A 20979-nucleotide genomic window follows, 5' to 3' on the forward strand; every position below is an offset into this window, starting at 1 on the left:
TACTGGACAATCAAATTAATGACTTTCCAGGCTTCAGGATGCCTTTCTACACTATATAAAGGTGGAAATGTACATTGGAAACGTTTGGTTTAGCTGTTATAAAAGTTTGGTTTTTTAGTGCTGTAAATGCATTTTCAGCTCGCGCTGTACACATTTGCTATGAGAGGCATTATCTCAGAAGGGAAATATTGGACAATCAAATTAATGACTGCCCAGGCTTCAGGATGTCTTTTTACACTATATAAAGGTGGAAATTTACATTGGAAACGTTTGGTTTAGCTGTTATAAAAGTTTGTTTTTTTTAGTGCTGAAAATGCATTTTCAGCTCGCACTGTACACATTTGCTGTGTGAGGCATTATCTCATAAGGGAAATACTGGACAATCAAATTAATGACTGCCCAGGCTTCAGGATGTCTTTTTACACTATATAAAGGTGGAAATTTACATTGGAAACGTTTGGTTTAGCTGTTATAAAAGTTTGTTTTTTTAGTGCTGAAAATGCATTTTCAGCTCGCACTGTACACATTTGCTATGTGAGGCATTATCTCATAAGGGAAATACTGGACAATCAAATTAATGACTTCCCAGGCTTCAGGATGCCTTTTTACACTCTATAAATGTGGAAATTTACATTGGAAACGTTTGGTTTAGCTGTTAATGAAGTTTCGTTTTTTTAGTGCTGAAAATTCATTGTCTGCTGGCGCTGTACACTTTTTCTAAGTGTTGCAATATCTCATGAAGGAAATACTGGACAATCAAATTAATGACTTTCCAGGCTTCAGGATGCCTTTCTACACTATATAAAGGTGGAAATTTACATTGGAAACGTTTGGTTTAGCTGTTATAAAAGTTTGGTTTTTTAGTGCTGTAAATGCATTTTCAGCTCGCGCTGTACACATTTGCTATGAGAGGCATTATCTCATAAGGGAAATATTGGACAATCAAATTAATGACTGCCCAGGCTTCAGGATGTCTTTTTACACTATATAAGGGTGGAAATTTACATTGGAAACGTTTAGTTTAGCTGTTAATGAAGTTTCGTTTTTTTAGTGCTGAAAATTCATTGTCTGCTGGCGCTGTACACTTTTTCTAAGTGTTGCAATATCTCATGAAGGAAATACTGGACAATCAAATTAATGACTTTCCAGGCTTCAGGATGCCTTTCTACACTATATAAAGGTGGAAATTTACATTGGAAACGTTTGGTTTAGCTGTTATAAAAGTTTGGTTTTTTAGTGCTGTAAATGCATTTTCAGCTCGCGCTGTACACATTTGCTATGAGAGGCATTATCTCAGAAGGGAAATATTGGACAATCAAATTAATGACTGCCCAGGCTTCAGGATGTCTTTTTACACTATATAAAGGTGGAAATTTACATTGGAAACGTTTGGTTTAGCTGTTATAAAAGTTTGGTTTTTTTAGTGCTGAAAATGCATTTTCAGCTCGCACTGTACACATTTGCTGTGTGAGGCATTATCTCATAAGGGAAATACTGGACAATCAAATTAATGACTGCCCAGGCTTCAGGATGTCTTTTTACACTATATAAAGGTGGAAATTTACATTGGAAACGTTTGGTTTAGCTGTTATAAAAGTTTGGTTTTTTAGTGCTGAAAATGCATTTTCAGCTCGCACTGTACACATTTGCTATGTGAGGCATTATCTCATAAGGGAAATACTGGACAATCAAATTAATGACTTCCCAGGCTTCAGGATGCCTTTTTACACTCTATAAATGTGGAAATTTACATTGGAAACGTTTGGTTTAGCTGTTAATGAAGTTTCGTTTTTTTAGTGCTGAAAATTCATTGTCTGCTGGCGCTGTACACTTTTTCTAAGTGTTGCAATATCTCATGAAGGAAATACTGGACAATAAAATTAATGACTTTCCAGGCTTCAGGATGCCTTTCTACACTATATAAAGGTGGAAATTTACATTGGAAACGTTTGGTTTAGCTGTTATAAAAGTTTGGTTTTTTAGTGCTGTAAATGCATTTTCAGCTCGCGCTGTACACATTTGCTATGAGAAGCATTATCTCATAAGGGAAATATTGGACAATCAAATTAATGACTGCCCAGGCTTCAGGATGTCTTTTTACACTATATAAGGGTGGAAATTTACATTGGAAACGTTTAGTTTAGCTGTTAATGAAGTTTCGTTTTTTTAGTGCTGAAAATTCATTGTCTGCTGGCGCTGTACACTTTTTCTAAGTGTTGCAATATCTCATGAAGGAAATACTGGACAATCAAATTAATGACTTTCCAGGCTTCAGGATGCCTTTCTACACTATATAAAGGTGGAAATGTACATTGGAAACGTTTGGTTTAGCTGTTATAAAAGTTTGGTTTTTTAGTGCTGTAAATGCATTTTCAGCTCGCGCTGTACACATTTGCTATGAGAAGCATTATCTCATAAGGGAAATATTGGACAATCAAATTAATGACTTCCCAGGCTTCAGGATGCCTTTTTACACTCTATAAATGTGGAAATTTACATTGGAAACGTTTGGTTTAGCTGTTAATGAAGTTTCGTTTTTTTAGTGCTGAAAATTCATTGTCTGCTGGCGCTGTACACTTTTTCTAAGTGTTGCAATATCTCATGAAGGAAATACTGGACAATCAAATTAATGACTTTCCAGGCTTCAGGATGCCTTTCTACACTATATAAAGGTGGAAATGTACATTGGAAACGTTTGGTTTAGCTGTTATAAAAGTTTGGTTTTTTAGTGCTGTAAATGCATTTTCAGCTCGCGCTGTACACATTTGCTATGAGAGGCATTATCTCAGAAGGGAAATATTGGACAATCAAATTAATGACTGCCCAGGCTTCAGGATGTCTTTTTACACTATATAAAGGTGGAAATTTACATTGGAAACGTTTGGTTTAGCTGTTATAAAAGTTTGGTTTTTTTAGTGCTGAAAATGCATTTTCAGCTCGCACTGTACACATTTGCTGTGTGAGAAATTATCTCATAAGGGAAATACTGGACAATCAAATTAATGACTGCCCAGGCTTCAGGATGTCTTTTTACACTATATAAAGGTGGAAATTTACATTGGAAACGTTTGGTTTAGCTGTTATAAAAGTTTGTTTTTTTAGTGCTGAAAATGCATTTTCAGCTCGCACTGTACACATTTGCTATGTGAGGCATTATCTCATAAGGGAAATACTGGACAATCAAATTAATGACTTCCCAGGCTTCAGGATGCCTTTTTACACTCTATAAATGTGGAAATTTACATTGGAAACGTTTGGTTTAGCTGTTAATGAAGTTTCGTTTTTTTAGTGCTGAAAATTCATTGTCTGCTGGCGCTGTACACTTTTTCTAAGTGTTGCAATATCTCATGAAGGAAATACTGGACAATCAAATTAATGACTTTCCAGGCTTCAGGATGCCTTTCTACACTATATAAAGGTGGAAATTTACATTGGAAACGTTTGGTTTAGCTGTTATAAAAGTTTGGTTTTTTAGTGCTGTAAATGCATTTTCAGCTCGCGCTGTACACATTTGCTATGAGAGGCATTATCTCATAAGGGAAATATTGGACAATCAAATTAATGACTGCCCAGGCTTCAGGATGTCTTTTTACACTATATAAGGGTGGAAATTTACATTGGAAACGTTTAGTTTAGCTGTTAATGAAGTTTCGTTTTTTTAGTGCTGAAAATTCATTGTCTGCTGGCGCTGTACACTTTTTCTAAGTGTTGCAATATCTCATGAAGGAAATACTGGACAATCAAATTAATGACTTTCCAGGCTTCAGGATGCCTTTCTACACTATATAAAGGTGGAAATGTACATTGGAAACGTTTGGTTTAGCTGTTATAAAAGTTTGGTTTTTTAGTGCTGTAAATGCATTTTCAGCTCGCGCTGTACACATTTGCTATGAGAGGCATTATCTCAGAAGGGAAATATTGGACAATCAAATTAATGACTGCCCAGGCTTCAGGATGTCTTTTTACACTATATAAAGGTGGAAATTTACATTGGAAACGTTTGGTTTAGCTGTTATAAAAGTTTGGTTTTTTTAGTGCTGAAAATGCATTTTCAGCTCGCACTGTACACATTTGCTGTGTGAGGCATTATCTCATAAGTGAAATACTGGACAATCAAATTAATGACTGCCCAGGCTTCAGGATGTCTTTTTACACTATATAAAGGTGGAAATTTACATTGGAAACGTTTGGTTTAGCTGTTATAAAAGTTTGGTTTTTTAGTGCTGAAAATGCATTTTCAGCTCGCACTGTACACATTTGCTATGTGAGGCATTATCTCATAAGGGAAATACTGGACAATCAAATTAATGACTTCCCAGGCTTCAGGATGCCTTTTTACACTATAAATGTGGAAATTTACATTGGAAACGTTTGGTTTAGCTGTTAATGAAGTTTCGTTTTTTTAGTGCTGAAAATTCATTGTCTGCTGGCGCTGTACACTTTTTCTAAGTGTTGCAATATCTCATGAAGGAAATACTGGACAATCAAATTAATGACTTTCCAGGCTTCAGGATGCCTTTCTACACTATATAAAGGTGGAAATTTACATTGGAAACGTTTGGTTTAGCTGTTATAAAAGTTTGGTTTTTTAGTGCTGTAAATGCATTTTCAGCTCGCGCTGTACACATTTGCTATGAGAGGCATTATCTCATAAGGGAAATATTGGACAATCAAATTAATGACTGCCCAGGCTTCAGGATGTCTTTTTACACTATATAAGGGTGGAAATTTACATTGGAAACGTTTAGTTTAGCTGTTAATGAAGTTTCGTTTTTTTAGTGCTGAAAATTCATTGTCTGCTGGCGCTGTACACTTTTTCTAAGTGTTGCAATATCTCATGAAGGAAATACTGGACAATCAAATTAATGACTTTCCAGGCTTCAGGATGCCTTTCTACACTATATAAAGGTGGAAATGTACATTGGAAACGTTTGGTTTAGCTGTTATAAAAGTTTGGTTTTTTAGTGCTGTAAATGCATTTTCAGCTCGCGCTGTACACATTTGCTATGAGAGGCATTATCTCAGAAGGGAAATATTGGACAATCAAATTAATGACTGCCCAGGCTTCAGGATGTCTTTTTACACTATATAAAGGTGGAAATTTACATTGGAAACGTTTGGTTTAGCTGTTATAAAAGTTTGGTTTTTTTAGTGCTGAAAATGCATTTTCAGCTCGCACTGTACACATTTGCTGTGTGAGGCATTATCTCATAAGGGAAATACTGGACAATCAAATTAATGACTGCCCAGGCTTCAGGATGTCTTTTTACACTATATAAAGGTGGAAATTTACATTGGAAACGTTTGGTTTAGCTGTTATAAAAGTTTGGTTTTTTAGTGCTGAAAATGCATTTTCAGCTCGCACTGTACACATTTGCTATGTGAGGCATTATCTCATAAGGGAAATACTGGACAATCAAATTAATGACTTCCCAGGCTTCAGGATGCCTTTTTACACTCTATAAATGTGGAAATTTACATTGGAAACGTTTGGTTTAGCTGTTAATGAAGTTTCGTTTTTTTAGTGCTGAAAATTCATTGTCTGCTGGCGCTGTACACTTTTTCTAAGTGTTGCAATATCTCATGAAGGAAATACTGGATAATCAAATTAATGACTTTCCAGGCTTCAGGATGCCTTTCTACACTATATAAAGGTGGAAATGTACATTGGAAACGTTTGGTTTAGCTGTTATAAAAGTTTGGTTTTTTAGTGCTGTAAATGCATTTTCAGCTCGCGCTGTACACATTTGCTATGAGAGGCATTATCTCATAAGGGAAATATTAGACAATCAAATTAATGACTGCCCAGGCTTCAGGATGTCTTTTTACACTATATAAGGGTGGAAATTTACATCGGAAACGTTTAGTTTAGCTGTTAATGAAGTTTCGTTTTTTTAGTGCTGAAAATTCATTGTCTGCTGGCGCTGTACACTTTTTCTAAGTGTTGCAATATCTCATGAAGGAAATACTGGACAATCAAATTAATGACTTTCCAGGCTTCAGGATGCCTTTCTACACTATATAAAGGTGGAAATTTACATTGGAAACGTTTGGTTTAGCTGTTATAAAAGTTTGGTTTTTTAGTGCTGTAAATGCATTTTCAGCTCGCGCTGTACACATTTGCTATGAGAGGCATTATCTCAGAAGGGAAATATTGGACAATCAAATTAATGACTGCCCAGGCTTCAGGATGTCTTTTTACACTATATAAAGGTGGAAATTTACATTGGAAACGTTTGGTTTAGCTGTTATAAAAGTTTGGTTTTTTTAGTGCTGAAAATGCATTTTCAGCTCGCACTGTACACATTTGCTGTGTGAGGCATTATCTCATAAGTGAAATACTGGACAATCAAATTAATGACTGCCCAGGCTTCAGGATGTCTTTTTACACTATATAAAGGTGGAAATTTACATTGGAAACGTTTGGTTTAGCTGTTATAAAAGTTTGGTTTTTTAGTGCTGAAAATGCATTTTCAGCTCGCACTGTACACATTTGCTATGTGAGGCATTATCTCATAAGGGAAATACTGGACAATCAAATTAATGACTTCCCAGGCTTCAGGATGCCTTTTTACACTATAAATGTGGAAATTTACATTGGAAACGTTTGGTTTAGCTGTTAATGAAGTTTCGTTTTTTTAGTGCTGAAAATTCATTGTCTGCTGGCGCTGTACACTTTTTCTAAGTGTTGCAATATCTCATGAAGGAAATACTGGACAATCAAATTAATGACTTTCCAGGCTTCAGGATGCCTTTCTACACTATATAAAGGTGGAAATTTACATTGGAAACGTTTGGTTTAGCTGTTATAAAAGTTTGGTTTTTTAGTGCTGTAAATGCATTTTCAGCTCGCGCTGTACACATTTGCTATGAGAGGCATTATCTCATAAGGGAAATATTGGACAATCAAATTAATGACTGCCCAGGCTTCAGGATGTCTTTTTACACTATATAAGGGTGGAAATTTACATTGGAAACGTTTAGTTTAGCTGTTAATGAAGTTTCGTTTTTTTAGTGCTGAAAATTCATTGTCTGCTGGCGCTGTACACTTTTTCTAAGTGTTGCAATATCTCATGAAGGAAATACTGGACAATCAAATTAATGACTTTCCAGGCTTCAGGATGCCTTTCTACACTATATAAAGGTGGAAATGTACATTGGAAACGTTTGGTTTAGCTGTTATAAAAGTTTGGTTTTTTAGTGCTGTAAATGCATTTTCAGCTCGCGCTGTACACATTTGCTATGAGAGGCATTATCTCAGAAGGGAAATATTGGACAATCAAATTAATGACTGCCCAGGCTTCAGGATGTCTTTTTACACTATATAAAGGTGGAAATTTACATTGGAAACGTTTGGTTTAGCTGTTATAAAAGTTTGGTTTTTTTAGTGCTGAAAATGCATTTTCAGCTCGCACTGTACACATTTGCTGTGTGAGGCATTATCTCATAAGGGAAATACTGGACAATCAAATTAATGACTGCCCAGGCTTCAGGATGTCTTTTTACACTATATAAAGGTGGAAATTTACATTGGAAACGTTTGGTTTAGCTGTTATAAAAGTTTGGTTTTTTAGTGCTGAAAATGCATTTTCAGCTCGCACTGTACACATTTGCTATGTGAGGCATTATCTCATAAGGGAAATACTGGACAATCAAATTAATGACTTCCCAGGCTTCAGGATGCCTTTTTACACTCTATAAATGTGGAAATTTACATTGGAAACGTTTGGTTTAGCTGTTAATGAAGTTTCGTTTTTTTAGTGCTGAAAATTCATTGTCTGCTGGCGCTGTACACTTTTTCTAAGTGTTGCAATATCTCATGAAGGAAATACTGGATAATCAAATTAATGACTTTCCAGGCTTCAGGATGCCTTTCTACACTATATAAAGGTGGAAATGTACATTGGAAACGTTTGGTTTAGCTGTTATAAAAGTTTGGTTTTTTAGTGCTGTAAATGCATTTTCAGCTCGCGCTGTACACATTTGCTATGAGAGGCATTATCTCATAAGGGAAATATTAGACAATCAAATTAATGACTGCCCAGGCTTCAGGATGTCTTTTTACACTATATAAGGGTGGAAATTTACATCGGAAACGTTTAGTTTAGCTGTTAATGAAGTTTCGTTTTTTTAGTGCTGAAAATTCATTGTCTGCTGGCGCTGTACACTTTTTCTAAGTGTTGCAATATCTCATGAAGGAAATACTGGACAATCAAATTAATGACTTTCCAGGCTTCAGGATGCCTTTCTACACTATATAAAGGTGGAAATTTACATTGGAAACGTTTGGTTTAGCTGTTATAAAAGTTTGGTTTTTTAGTGCTGTAAATGCATTTTCAGCTCGCGCTGTACACATTTGCTATGAGAGGCATTATCTCATAAAGGAAATATTGGACAATCAAATTAATGACTGCCCAGGCTTCAGGATGTCTTTTTACACTATATAAAGGTGGAAATTTACATTGGAAACGTTTAGTTTAGCTGTTAATGAAGTTTCGTTTTTTTTAGTGCTGAAAATGCATTGTCTGCTGGCGCTGTACACTTTTTCTAAGTGTTGCAATATCTCATGAAGGAAATACTGGACAATCAAATTAATGACTTTCCAGGCTTCAGGATGCCTTTCTACACTATATAAAGGTGGAAATTTACATTGGAAACGTTTGGTTTAGCTGTTATAAAAGTTTGGTTTTTTAGTGCTGTAAATGCATTTTCAGCTCGCGCTGTACACATTTGCTATGAGAGGCATTATCTCATAAGGGAAATATTGGACAATCAAATTAATGACTGCCCAGGCTTCAGGATGTCTTTTTACACTATATAAAGGTGGAAATTTACATTGGAAACGTTTGGTTTAGCTGTTATAAAAGTTTGGTTTTTTTAGTGCTGAAAATGCATTTTCAGCTCGCACTGTACACATTTGCTGTGTGAGGCATTATCTCATAAGGGAAATACTGGACAATCAAATTAATGACTGCCCAGGCTTCAGGATGTCTTTTTACACTATATAAAGGTGGAAATTTACATTGGAAACGTTTGGTTTAGCTGTTATAAAAGTTTGGTTTTTTAGTGCTGAAAATGCATTTTCAGCTCGCACTGTACACATTTGCTATGTGAGGCATTATCTCAAAAGGGAAATACTGGACAATCAAATTAATGACTTCCCAGGCTTCAGGATGCCTTTTTACACTCTATAAATGTGGAAATTTACATTGGAAACGTTTGGTTTAGCTGTTAATGAAGTTTCGTTTTTTTAGTGCTGAAAATTCATTGTCTGCTGGCGCTGTACACTTTTTCTAAGTGTTGCAATATCTCATGAAGGAAATACTGGATAATCAAATTAATGACTTTCCAGGCTTCAGGATGCCTTTCTACACTATATAAAGGTGGAAATGTACATTGGAAACGTTTGGTTTAGCTGTTATAAAAGTTTGGTTTTTTAGTGCTGTAAATGCATTTTCAGCTCGCGCTGTACACATTTGCTATGAGAGGCATTATCTCATAAAGGAAATATTGGACAATCAAATTAATGACTGCCCAGGCTTCAGGATGTCTTTTTACACTATATAAAGGTGGAAATTTACATTGGAAACGTTTAGTTTAGCTGTTAATGAAGTTTCGTTTTTTTTAGTGCTGAAAATGCATTGTCTGCTGGCGCTGTACACTTTTTCTAAGTGTTGCAATATCTCATGAAGGAAATACTGGACAATCAAATTAATGACTTTCCAGGCTTCAGGATGCCTTTCTACACTATATAAAGGTGGAAATTTACATTGGAAACGTTTGGTTTAGCTGTTATAAAAGTTTGGTTTTTTAGTGCTGTAAATGCATTTTCAGCTCGCGCTGTACACATTTGCTATGAGAGGCATTATCTCATAAGGGAAATATTGGACAATCAAATTAATGACTGCCCAGGCTTCAGGATGTCTTTTTACACTATATAAAGGTGGAAATTTACATTGGAAACGTTTGGTTTAGCTGTTATAAAAGTTTGGTTTTTTTAGTGCTGAAAATGCATTTTCAGCTCGCACTGTACACATTTGCTGTGTGAGGCATTATCTCATAAGGGAAATACTGGACAATCAAATTAATGACTGCCCAGGCTTCAGGATGTCTTTTTACACTATATAAAGGTGGAAATTTACATTGGAAACGTTTGGTTTAGCTGTTATAAAAGTTTGGTTTTTTAGTGCTGAAAATGCATTTTCAGCTCGCACTGTACACATTTGCTATGTGAGGCATTATCTCAAAAGGGAAATACTGGACAATCAAATTAATGACTTCCCAGGCTTCAGGATGCCTTTTTACACTCTATAAATGTGGAAATTTACATTGGAAACGTTTGGTTTAGCTGTTAATGAAGTTTCGTTTTTTTAGTGCTGAAAATTCATTGTCTGCTGGCGCTGTACACTTTTTCTAAGTGTTGCAATATCTCATGAAGGAAATACTGGATAATCAAATTAATGACTTTCCAGGCTTCAGGATGCCTTTCTACACTATATAAAGGTGGAAATGTACATTGGAAACGTTTGGTTTAGCTGTTATAAAAGTTTGGTTTTTTAGTGCTGTAAATGCATTTTCAGCTCGCGCTGTACACATTTGCTATGAGAGGCATTATCTCATAAGGGAAATATTAGACAATCAAATTAATGACTGCCCAGGCTTCAGGATGTCTTTTTACACTATATAAGGGTGGAAATTTACATCGGAAACGTTTAGTTTAGCTGTTAATGAAGTTTCGTTTTTTTAGTGCTGAAAATTCATTGTCTGCTGGCGCTGTACACTTTTTCTAAGTGTTGCAATATCTCATGAAGGAAATACTGGACAATCAAATTAATGACTTTCCAGGCTTCAGGATGCCTTTCTACACTATATAAAGGTGGAAATGTACATTGGAAACGTTTGGTTTAGCTGTTATAAAAGTTTGGTTTTTTTAGTGCTGAAAATGCATTTTCAGCTCGCACTGTACACATTTGCTATGAGAGGCATTATCTCATAAGGGAAATATTGGACAATCAAATTAATGGCTGCCCAGGCTTCAGGATGTCTTTTTACTCTATATAAAGTTGGAAATTTACATTGGAAACGTTTAGTTTAGCTGTTAATGAAGTTTCGTTTTTTTAGTGCTGAAAATTCATTGTCTGCTGGCGCTGTACACTTTTTCTAAGTGTTGCAATATCTCATGAAGGAAATACTGGACAATCAAATCAATGACTTTCCAGGCTTCAGGATGCCTTTCTACACTATATAAAGGTGGAAATGTACATTGGAAACGTTTGGTTTAGCTGTTATAAAAGTTTGGTTTTTTTAGTGCTGAAAATGCATTTTCAGCTCGCACTGTACACATTTGCTATGTGAGGCATTATCTCATAAGGGAAATACTGGACAATCAAATTAATGACTGCCCAGGCTTCAGGATGTCTTTTTACACTATATAAAGGTGGAAATTTACATTGGAAACGTTTGGTTTAGCTGTTATAAAAGTTTGTTTTTTTAGTGCTGAAAATGCATTTTCAGCTCGCACTGTACACATTTGCTATGTGAGGCATTATCTCATAAGGGAAATACTGGACAATCAAATTAATGACTTCCCAGGCTTCAGGATGCCTTTTTACACTCTATAAATGTGGAAATTTACATTGGAAACGTTTGGTTTAGCTGTTAATGAAGTTTCGTTTTTTTAGTGCTGAAAATTCATTGTCTGCTGGCGCTGTACACTTTTTCTAAGTGTTGCAATATCTCATGAAGGAAATACTGGACAATCAAATTAATGACTTTCCAGGCTTCAGGATGCCTTTCTACACTATATAAAGGTGGAAATTTACATTGGAAACGTTTGGTTTAGCTGTTATAAAAGTTTGGTTTTTTAGTGCTGTAAATGCATTTTCAGCTCGCGCTGTACACATTTGCTATGAGAGGCATTATCTCATAAGGGAAATATTGGACAATCAAATTAATGACTGCCCAGGCTTCAGGATGTATTTTTACACTATATAAGGGTGGAAATTTACATTGGAAACGTTTAGTTTAGCTGTTAATGAAGTTTCGTTTTTTTAGTGCTGAAAATTCATTGTCTGCTGGCGCTGTACACTTTTTCTAAGTGTTGCAATATCTCATGAAGGAAATACTGGACAATCAAATTAATGACTTTCCAGGCTTCAGGATGCCTTTCTACACTATATAAAGGTGGAAATGTACATTGGAAACGTTTGGTTTAGCTGTTATAAAAGTTTGGTTTTTTAGTGCTGTAAATGCATTTTCAGCTCGCGCTGTACACATTTGCTATGAGAGGCATTATCTCAGAAGGGAAATATTGGACAATCAAATTAATGACTGCCCAGGCTTCAGGATGTCTTTTTACACTATATAAAGGTGGAAATTTACATTGGAAACGTTTGGTTTAGCTGTTATAAAAGTTTGGTTTTTTTAGTGCTGAAAATGCATTTTCAGCTCGCACTGTACACTTTTGCTATGTGAGGCATTATCTCATAAGGGAAATACTGGACAATCAAATTAATGACTGCCCAGGCTTCAGGATGTCTTTTTACACTATATAAAGGTGGAAATTTACATTGGAAACGTTTGGTTTAGCTGTTATAAAAGTTTGGTTTTTTAGTGCTGTAAATGCATTTTCAGCTCGCGCTGTACACATTTGCTATGAGAGGCATTATCTCATAAGGGAAATATTGGACAATCAAATTAATGACTGCCCAGGCTTCAGGATGTATTTTTACACTATATAAGGGTGGAAATTTACATTGGAAACGTTTAGTTTAGCTGTTAATGAAGTTTCGTTTTTTTAGTGCTGAAAATTCATTGTCTGCTGGCGCTGTACACTTTTTCTAAGTGTTGCAATATCTCATGAAGGAAATACTGGACAATCAAATTAATGACTTTCCAGGCTTCAGGATGCCTTTCTACACTATATAAAGGTGGAAATGTACATTGGAAACGTTTGGTTTAGCTGTTATAAAAGTTTGGTTTTTTAGTGCTGTAAATGCATTTTCAGCTCGCGCTGTACACATTTGCTATGAGAGGCATTATCTCATAAGGGAAATACTGGACAATCAAATTAATGACTTCCCAGGCTTCAGGATGCCTTTTTACACTCTATAAATGTGGAAATTTACATTGGAAACGTTTGGTTTAGCTGTTAATGAAGTTTCGTTTTTTTAGTGCTGAAAATTCATTGTCTGCTGGCGCTGTACACTTTTTCTAAGTGTTGCAATATCTCATGAAGGAAATACTGGACAATCAAATTAATGACTTTCCAGGCTTCAGGATGCCTTTCTACACTATATAAAGGTGGAAATGTACATTGGAAACGTTTGGTTTAGCTGTTATAAAAGTTTGGTTTTTTAGTGCTGTAAATGCATTTTCAGCTCGCGCTGTACACATTTGCTATGAGAGGCATTATCTCATAAGGGAAATATTAGACAATCAAATTAATGACTGCCCAGGCTTCAGGATGTCTTTTTACACTATATAAGGGTGGAAATTTACATCGGAAACGTTTAGTTTAGCTGTTAATGAAGTTTCGTTTTTTTAGTGCTGAAAATTCATTGTCTGCTGGCGCTATACACTTTTTCTAAGTGTTGCAATATCTCATGAAGGAAATACTGGACAATCAAATTAATGACTTTCCAGGCTTCAGGATGCCTTTCTACACTATATAAAGGTGGAAATGTACATTGGAAACGTTTGGTTTAGCTGTTATAAAAGTTTGGTTTTTTAGTGCTGTAAATGCATTTTCAGCTCGCGCTGTACACATTTGCTATGAGAGGCATTATCTCAAAAGGGAAATATTGGACAATCAAATTAATGACTGCCCAGGCTTCAGGATGTCTTTTTACACTATAAAAAGGTGGAAATTTACATTGGAAACGTTTGGTTTAGCTGTTATAAAAGTTTGGTTTTTTAGTGCTGAAAATGCATTTTCAGCTCGCACTGTACACATTTGCTATGTGAGGCATTATCTCATAAGGGAAATACTGGACAATCAAATTAATGACTTCCCAGGCTTCAGGATGCCTTTTTACACTCTATAAATGTGGAAATTTACATTAGAAACGTTTGGTTTAGCTGTTAATGAAGTTTCGTTTTCTTAGTGCTGAAAATTCATTGTCTGCTGGCGCTGTACACTTTTTCTAAGTGTTGCAATATCTCATGAAGGAAATACTGGACAATCAAATTAATGACTTTCCAGGCTTCAGGATGCCTTTCTACACTATATAAAGGTGGAAATTTACATTGGAAACGTTTGGTTTAGCTGTTATAAAAGTTTGGTTTTTTAGTGCTGTAAATGCATTTTCAGCTCGCGCTGTACACATTTGCTATGAGAGGCATTATCTCATAAGGGAAATATTGGACAATCAAATTAATGACTGCCCAGGCTTCAGGATGTCTTTTTACACTATATAAAGGTGGAAATTTACATTGGAAACGTTTAGTTTAGCTGTTAATGAAGTTTCGTTTTTTTTAGTGCTGAAAATTCATTGTCTGCTGGCGCTGTACACTTTTTCTAAGTGTTGCAATATCTCATGAAGGAAATACTGGACAATCAAATTAATGACTTTCCAGGCTTCAGGATGCCTTTCTACACTATATAAAGGTGGAAATTTACATTGGAAACGTTTGGTTTAGCTGTTATAAAAGTTTGGTTTTTTAGTGCTGTAAATGCATTTTCAGCTCGCGCTGTACACATTTGCTATGAGAGGCATTATCTCATAAGGGAAATATTGGACAATCAAATTAATGACTGCCCAGGCTTCAGGATGTCTTTTTACACTATATAAAGGTGGAAATTTACATTGGAAACGTTTGGTTTAGCTGTTATAAAAGTTTGGTTTTTTAGTGCTGTAAATGCATTTTCAGCTCGCGCTGTACACATTTGCTACGAGAGGCATTATCTCATAAGGGAAATATTGGACAATCAAATTAATGGCTGCCCAGGCTTCAGGATGTCTTTTTACTCTATATAAAGTTGGAAATTTACATTGGAAACGTTTAGTTTAGCTGTTAATGAAGTTTCGTTTTTTTAGTGCTGAAAATTCATTGTCTGCTGGCGCTGTACACTTTTTCTAAGTGTTGCAATATCTCATGAAGGAAATACTGGACAATCAAATCAATGACTTTCCAGGCTTCAGGATGCCTTTCTACACTATATAAAGGTGGAAATGTACATTGGAAACGTTTGGTTTAGCTGTTATAAAAGTTTGTTTTTTTAGTGCTGAAAATGCATTTTCAGCTCGCGCTGTACACATTTGCTATGAGAGGCATTGTCTCATAAGGGAAATATTGGACAATCAAATTAATGACTGCCCAGGCTTCAGGATGTCTTTTTACACTATATAAAGGTGGAAATTTACATTGGAAACGTTTGGTTTAGCTGTTATAAAAGTTTGTTTTTTTAGTGCTGAAAATGCATTTTCAGCTCGCACTGTACACATTTGCTATGTGAGGCATTATCTCATAAGGGAAATACTGGACAATCAAATTAATGACTTCCCAGGCTTCAGGATGCCTTTTTACACTCTATAAATGTGGAAATTTACATTGGAAACGTTTGGTTTAGCTGTTAATGAAGTTTCGTTTTTTTAGTGCTGAAAATTCATTGTCTGCTGGCGCTGTACACTTTTTCTAAGTGTTGCAATATCTCATGAAGGAAATACTGGACAATCAAATTAATGACTTTCCAGGCTTCAGGATGCCTTTCTACACTATATAAAGGTGGAAATTTACATTGGAAACGTTTGGTTTAGCTGTTATAAAAGTTTGGTTTTTTAGTGCTGTAAATGCATTTTCAGCTCGCGCTGTACACATTTGCTATGAGAGGCATTATCTCATAAGGGAAATATTGGCCAATCAAATTAATGACTGCCCAGGCTTCAGGATGTATTTTTACACTATATAAGGGTGGAAATTTACATTGGAAACGTTTAGTTTAGCTGTTAATGAAGTTTCGTTTTTTTAGTGCTGAAAATTCATTGTCTGCTGGCGCTGTACACTTTTTCTAAGTGTTGCAATATCTCATGAAGGAAATACTGGACAATCAAATTAATGACTTTCCAGGCTTCAGGATGCCTTTCTACACTATATAAAGGTGGAAATGTACATTGGAAACGTTTGGTTTAGCTGTTATAAAAGTTTGGTTTTTTAGTGCTGTAAATGCATTTTCATCTCGCGCTGTACACATTTGCTATGAGAGGCATTATCTCAGAAGGGAAATATTGGACAATCAAATTAATGACTGCCCAGGCTTCAGGATGTCTTTTTACACTATATAAAGGTGGAAATTTACATTGGAAACGTTTGGTTTAGCTGTTATAAAAGTTTGGTTTTTTTAGTGCTGAAAATGCATTTTCAGCTCGCACTGTACACATTTGCTGTGTGAGGCATTATCTCATAAGGGAAATACTGGACAATCAAATTAATGACTGCCCAGGCTTCAGGATGTCTTTTTACACTATATAAAGGTGGAAATTTACATTGGAAACGTTTGGTTTAGCTGTTATAAAAGTTTGGTTTTTTAGTGCTGAAAATGCATTTTCAGCTCGCACTGTACACATTTGCTATGTGAGGCATTATCTCATAAGGGAAATACTGGACAATCAAATTAATGACTTCCCAGGCTTCAGGATGCCTTTTTACACTCTATAAATGTGGAAATTTACATTGGAAACGTTTGGTTTAGCTGTTAATGAAGTTTCGTTTTTTTTAGTGCTGAAAATTCATTGTCTGCTGGCGCTGTACACTTTTTCTAAGTGTTGCAATATCTCATGAAGGAAATACTGGACAATCAAATTAATGACTTTCCAGGCTTCAGGATGCCTTTCTACACTATATAAAGGTGGAAATTTACATTGGAAACGTTTGGTTTAGCTGTTATAAAAGTTTGTTTTTTTAGTGCTGTAAATGCATTTTCAGCTCGCGCTGTACACATTTGCTATGAGAAGCATTATCTCATAAGGGAAATATTGGACAATCAAATTAATGACTGCCCAGGCTTCAGGATGTCTTTTTACACTATATAAGGGTGGAAATTTACATTGGAAACGTTTAGTTTAGCTGTTAATGAAGTTTCGTTTTTTTAGTGCTGAAAATTCATTGTCTGCTGGCGCTGTACACTTTTTCTAAGTGTTGCAATATCTCATGAAGGAAATACTGGACAATCAAATTAATGACTTTCCAGGCTTCAGGATGCCTTTCTACACTATATAAAGGTGGAAATTTACATTGGAAACGTTTAGTTTAGCTGTTAATGAAGTTTCGTTTTTTTAGTGCTGAAAATTCATTGTCTGCTGGCGCTGTACACTTTTTCTATGTGTTGCAATATCTCATGAAGGAAATACTGGACAATCAAATTAATTACTTTCCAGGCTTCAGGATGCCTTTCTACACTATATAAAGGTGGAAATGTACATTGGAAACGTTTGGTTTAGCTGTTATAAAAGTTTGGTTTTTTAGTGCTGTAAATGCATTTTCAGCTCGCGCTGTACACATTTGCTATGAGAGGCATTATCTCAGAAGGGAAATATTGGACAATCAAATTAATGACTGCCCAGGCTTCAGGATGTCTTTTTACACTATATAAAGGTGGAAATTTACATTGGAAACGTTTGGTTTAGCTGTTATAAAAGTTTGGTTTTTTTAGTGCTGAAAATGCATTTTCAGCTCGCACTGTACACATTTGCTGTGTGAGGCATTATCTCATAAGGGAAATACTGGACAATCAAATTAATGACTGCCCAGGCTTCAGGATGTCTTTTTACACTATATAAAGGTGGAAATTTACATTGGAAACGTTTGGTTTAGCTGTTATAAAAGTTTGGTTTTTTTAGTGCTGAAAATGCATTTTCAGCTCGCACTGTCCACATTTGCTATGTGAGGCATTATCTCATAAGGGAAATACTGGACAATCAAATTAATGACTGCCCAGGCTTCAGGATGTCTTTTTACACTATATAAAGGTGGAAATTTACATTGGAAACGTTTGGTTTAGCTGTTATAAAAGTTTGTTTTTTTAGTGCTGTAAATGCATTTTCAGCTCGCGCTGTACACATTTGCTATGAGAGGCATTATCTCATAAGGGAAATATTGGACAATCAAATTAATGACTGCCCAGGCTTCAGGATGTCTTTTTACACTATATAAAGGTGGAAATATACATTGGAAACGTTTAGTTTAGCTGTTAATGAAGTTTCGTTTTTTTAGTGCTGAAAATTCATTGTCTGCTGGCGCTGTACACTTTTTCTAAGTGTTGCAATATCTCATGAAGGAAATACTGGACAATCAAATTAATGACTTTCCAGGCTTCAGGATGCCTTTCTACACTATATAAAGGTGGAAATGTACATTGGAAACGTTTGGTTTAGCTGTTATAAAAGTTTGGTTTTTTAGTGCTGTAAATGCATTTTCAGCTCGCGCTGTACACATTTGCTATGAGAGGCATTATCTCATAAGGGAAATATTAGACAATCAAATTAATGACTGCCCAGGCTTCAGGATGTCTTTTTACACTATATAAGGGTGGAGATTTACATCGGAAACGTTTAGTTTAGCTGTTAATGAAGTTTCGTTTTTTTAGTGCTGAAAATTCATTGTCTGCTGGCGCTGTACACTTTTTCTAAGTGTTGCAATATCTCATGAAGGAAATACTGGACAATCAAATTAATGACTTTCCAGGCTTCAGGATGCCTTTCTACACTATATAAAGGTGGAAATGTACATTGGAAACGTTTGGTTTAGCTGTTATAAAAGTTTGGTTTTTTAGTGCTGTAAATGCATTTTCAGCTCGCGCTGTACACATTTGCTATGAGAGGCATTATCTCAAAAGGGAAATATTGGACAATCAAATTAATGACTGCCCAGGCTTCAGGATGTCTTTTTACACTATATAAAGGTGGAAATTTACATTGGAAACGTTTGGTTTAGCTGTTATAAAAGTTTGGTTTTTTAGTGCTGTAAATGCATTTTCAGCTCGCACTGTACACATTTGCTATGAGAGGCATTATCTCATAAGGGAAATATTGGACAATCAAATTAATGACTGCCCAGGCTTCAGGATGTCTTTTTACACTATATAAAGGTGGAAATTTACATTGGAAACGTTTAGTTTAGCTGTTAATGAAGTTTCGTTTTTTTTAGTGCTGAAAATTCATTGTCTGCTGGCGCTGTACACTTTTTCTAAGTGTTGCAATATCTCATGAAGGAAATACTGGACAATCAAATTAATGACTTTCCAGGCTTCAGGATGCCTTTCTACACTATATAAAGGTGGAAATTTACATTGGAAACGTTTGGTTTAGCTGTTATAAAAGTTTGGTTTTTTAGTGCTGTAAATGCATTTTCAGCTCGCGCTGTACACATTTGCTATGAGAGGCATTATCTCATAAGGGAAATATTGGACAATCAAATTAATGACTGCCCAGGCTTCAGGATGTCTTTTTACACTATATAAAGGTGGAAATTTACATTGGAAACGTTTGGTTTAGCTGTTATAAAAGTTTGGTTTTTTAGTGCTGTAAATGCATTTTCAGCTCGCGCTGTACACATTTGCTACGAGAGGCATTATCTCATAAGGGAAATATTGGACAATCAAATTAATGGCTGCCCAGGCTTCAGGATGTCTTTTTACTCTATATAAAGTTGGAAATTTACATTGGAAACGTTTAGTTTAGCTGTTAATGAAGTTTCGTTTTTTTAGTGCTGAAAATTCATTGTCTGCTGGCGCTGTACACTTTTTCTAAGTGTTGCAATATCTCATGAAGGAAATACTGGACAATCAAATCAATGACTTTCCAGGCTTCAGGATGCCTTTCTACACTATATAAAGGTGGAAATGTACATTGGAAACGTTTGGTTTAGCTGTTATAAAAGTTTGTTTTTTTAGTGCTGAAAATGCATTTTCAGCTCGCGCTGTACACATTTGCTATGAGAGGCATTGTCTCATAAGGGAAATATTGGACAATCAAATTAATGACTGCCTAGGCTTCAGGATGTCTTTTTACACTATATAAAGGTGGAAATTTACATTGGAAACGTTTGGTTTAGCTGTTATAAAAGTTTGGTTTTTTTAGTGCTGAAAATGCATTTTCAGCTCGCACTGTACACATTTGCTATGTGAGGCATTATCTCATAAGGGAAATACTGGACAATCAAATTAATGACTGCCCAGGCTTCAGGATGTCTTTTTACACTATATAAAGGTGGAAATTTACATTGGAAACGTTTGGTTTAGCTGTTATAAAAGTTTGTTTTTTTAGTGCTGAAAATGCATTTTCAGCTCGCACTGTACACATTTGCTATGTGGGGCATTATCTCATAAGGGAAATACTGGACAATCAAATTAATGACTTCCCAGGCTTCAGGATGCCTTTTTACACTCTATAAATGTGGAAATTTACATTGGAAACGTTTGGTTTAGCTGTTAATGAAGTTTCGTTTTTTTAGTGCTGAAAATTCATTGTCTGCTGGCGCTGTACACTTTTTCTAAGTGTTGCAATATCTCATGAAGGAAATACTGGACAATCAAATTAATGACTTTCCAGGCTTCAGGATGCCTTTCTACACTATATAAAGGTGGAAATTTACATTGGAAACGTTTGGTTTAGCTGTTATAAAAGTTTGGTTTTTTAGTGCTGTAAATGCATTTTCAGCTCGCGCTGTACACATTTGCTATGAGAGGCATTATCTCATAAGGGAAATATTGGACAATCAAATTAATGACTGCCCAGGCTTCAGGATGTATTTTTACACTATATAAGGGTGGAAATTTACATTGGAAACGTTTAGTTTAGCTGTTAATGAAGTTTCGTTTTTTTAGTGCTGAAAATTCATTGTCTGCTGGCGCTGTACACTTTTTCTAAGTGTTGCAATATCTCATGAAGGAAATACTGGACAATCAAATTAATGACTTTCCAGGCTTCAGGATGCCTTTCTACACTATATAAAGGTGGAAATGTACATTGGAAACGTTTGGTT

This window comes from Idiotropiscis lumnitzeri, unplaced genomic scaffold, assembly GCF_059441095.1.
Source record: "Idiotropiscis lumnitzeri isolate Australia: NSW breed Sydney's pygmy pipehorse unplaced genomic scaffold, RoL_Ilum_1.0 HiC_scaffold_122, whole genome shotgun sequence".
Lineage (NCBI taxonomy): Eukaryota > Metazoa > Chordata > Actinopteri > Syngnathiformes > Syngnathidae > Idiotropiscis > Idiotropiscis lumnitzeri.